This window comes from Gopherus flavomarginatus, chromosome 3, assembly GCF_025201925.1.
Source record: "Gopherus flavomarginatus isolate rGopFla2 chromosome 3, rGopFla2.mat.asm, whole genome shotgun sequence".
Lineage (NCBI taxonomy): Eukaryota > Metazoa > Chordata > Testudines > Testudinidae > Gopherus > Gopherus flavomarginatus.
The window spans coordinates 139,342,597-139,345,719 of record NC_066619.1 but is presented as its reverse complement, the minus strand read 5'-3'; the positions used below and the strand labels follow the sequence as shown (position 1 = coordinate 139,345,719).

At 54.9% G+C, this 3,123-nt stretch overlaps 1 non-coding gene across 1 annotated transcript; it reads right to left on the bottom strand.

The window, feature by feature from the left end:
- Positions 1-2,607: 2,607 nt before the first annotated feature.
- On the bottom strand, positions 2,608-2,681 carry TRNAK-CUU (transfer RNA lysine (anticodon CUU)). Its single transcript has one exon. It is a non-coding gene; the product is annotated as a tRNA-Lys (tRNA).
- Between the last annotated feature and the right edge of the window lie 442 nt (positions 2,682-3,123).

Genomic DNA, 3,123 nt, shown 5'->3' with positions numbered 1-3,123 from the left:
GAGGGACTGTAGCACTAACAGCAATTTTAAGAGATTCAAAAATGTCTCTGTCTTTACACACCAGGAACAACAAAAAGGAAATCAACTAAAACAACCACAGACAGCTAAACACCCATTCTTACCTCCCACCTGCTTTTGGCATTTGGAACACATACCCCTTAATGGTGAGTACTTTTCAGGTGAGGGTGAAGCTGAAGGCTTAACTGAAAACAGTTTAAGAAGTGCTCCCGTCTCTGGCACTCAGCTATCCAGCTCCCAATGGGGTCCAAACCCCAAATAGATCCCTTTTACCCTGTAGAAGCTGTAATATCCTGTGACCAGGACAGCTGCCTAGCAGACTGCGCATCTGCCTGCCAGCGTGAGAGCGCATAAGGTGCTAATCCAGATAGTGATGGCTGGGTGGCAGCGGTCATGAAAAACCAGCAGAATGGTGCAGCAAAAGTGTGCTGGGCCCATAACCCAGAGATTAATGGATCAAAGCCATCCTCTGCTACATGTGTGCTTGCTTCTTTTCCCTCAGGGCCTTCCAGCAAGGCAGTGACCAGCAGAGCACCAAGAGCCTAGGCCATGAGGCTACCTGGACTGAAGGCAAGAGGCAGGCCTGGGTATGGCGAGGGCCTCCTGTCCTGGAATGAGGCTGCAGTACTTCCTGGTCCCCTTTTCCCACCCACACTGGCAGGCAGCGTGTGCTGCGGGAGAACAGGAAGGGGAGGCTCTCGGGACACCAGGCAGTGCTGTGTGTGTGGCTGTCAGGGGAAAGAGCCTAGGCTCCTGACTCAAACTGCCATTGACTGGCGTGGCTCTGCACACCGTCAGCCAGGGCAGGCCAGGCTGCGGACGTGACTCAGGCGTGAGCAGCATGGCCGCGCTTTCCTGACAAGGCGTGAGGCAGGCCAAGAGCTTTGCACAGCTTACAGGGAAGTGGGAGGGAGGCGTCTTTGAGCCGGCGTGTCTCGTCTGCTTCTCCTTTGCCACTTGGGCGGAGGCGGGGAGAGAGCGAAATGTTCCTGGCTGAAAGTTTTTGTGCTCGGCCTTGAGGATTAAACCTGAGCCTCTGGAACAGCTGCTGGGAGATGGGTTTCTGAATGACATCCAGCCCGGTCTTCGGGCCACTAGCTGAATGCACTGAGGCCAAGAGGCAGCAAAATGGGACCTTTGAGGCTCTCCGCAGGCAGGGCCAGCTTTAGGAAGTGCGGGGCCCAATTCGAACATATTCGGCGGGGCCCCGGCAGAGATGACTAAAAAAAAAAACCATGTAAATAAAAGCCTTTCATTTCTTAGCAGCCGGCTCCCTGTAAAAAGTTCTGATTTAAGGGATGTGCCACAGTATGTATTTTTTGTACCAATAGGGTTACCATACATCCATATTTTTAAAAATTTCTCCCAAATGGTCTATTTAAGAACCAAAAAGCTGGACATGTCCAGGAAAATACGGATGTATGTTAACCCTACCTAAAATTCTTTTTTAAAAAGATGGGCCTGAACTAGAAATGAGCTCCGTTTCACATGTGTGGGTCCCCACCACTCCCTGGGGGTGTGCTAGGGTGACCAGATGTCCCGATTTTATAGGGACAGTCCCGATTTGGGGAGTCTTTTGCTTATATAGGATCCTATTACCCCCCACCATGTTCCAATTTTTCACACTTGCTGTCTGGTCACCCTAAGGTGTGCACATGTGTGGGTCACAGCTGTTCACTGCCCCTCTCATTGCAGCGTGTGTGCAGGGTTACTGCCCTGGGAACTGCAGGGCACCAGTGGACATGGGGCTGGCTGGAGGCAGGGCAGGGGCTGACTGGAGGTCGGGTCTGGCTGCAAGCAGGGCAAGGCGTGCGGGGCTGGCTGCAGACAGGACAGGGGGTGCAGGACTGGCTGCAAATGTGCTGGCTGCAGGCAGGGCAGGGTGTGTGGGACTGGCTGCTGACAGGGGCTGGCAGCAGGCAGGGGGATGTGGGGTGGAGTGGGCTGGTTGGCTTCAGGCAGGGCCTCAGGGGAGTGCGCAGGGGTTGGCAGGCCTGGAGACAGAGGAGTGTGGGACTGGCTGGCTTAAGGCAGGGGAGTGCGGCAAGGGTTGACTGGAGACAGGGCACGGGGTGCGGGGCTGGTGCAGGCAGGGCAGGGGGTGCAGCAGGGGCTGGCTGTGGGCAGGGGTGCGGGTACAGGGGGTACAGCCTACCCTGTACGGTAAGTGCCCCCTCCTCCACCAAGGTAGCAGCAGCAGCCCAGGGCTCGGGGGCTATTTAAAGGGCCTGGGGCTCCCCTGCTTCCACCGCCCCAGCCCTTTGAATAGCCGCGGGAGCCCTGGGGAAGTGGCGGGGCTCCGGGGGCTGTTTAAAGGGCCGGGGCGGTAGAAGCAAGGGGAGCCCCAGACTTTTTAAATAGCCCCCAAGTCTCCAGCAGTGGGGCTCTGGTGGCAATTTAAACAGCCTGAGGCTCCAGTCCCTGCTGGGAGCCCCAGGCCCTTTAAATTGCCCCCTGGGGAAGCTGGGCCACCCTAGTACAGTGCACCAGCAGGGCTTGGGTGTGGGGCCCGATTCAGGGGAATTGGTTGAATTGGCCTAATGCCGGCCCTGCCCGCAGGAAAGCAAGGAAGTAGCACAGGCTTATCACTGTCCCTGGGTGGGCTTGAACCACCATCCTTTCAGTTAAGAGCCAAACGTGCTGACCCATTGCACCACAGAGACACAGACAGGCCAGGCTGTATGGAGCACAACAGTCAGGAATCAGCTCAGGGTCCGGTCTAGCACATGCATGCAGTGGTTGGACAAGCAACAGCAAGGAACTGGACTGGTGCGGAGTGAAAGATCTGTGGGAAGGAACCGAAAATAGTACTGGGGCTGCAGTACAGGGCTTGCATACACTTTCTTTGGCCTGTTTTGCTGGAAGAGTTAGCAGGGCAAGCTTGTTAGCCACAGGTAAGGGGGTGAGTTTATGCAAATTCTGGACTCTGGGACCACAGCTGGGGTGGCACATGCACCCTCTCTGCAACCAACCTTTGTTATTTCACTCCATAACAGCACACACAAAGCAACCTTTTACCTTTCAGCACCAAAATATACTGTAGAAGAAATCTAATAGCATAACTTTAAGATGAAAAACTTCAGTACTAACAATAATTCTAAAAAT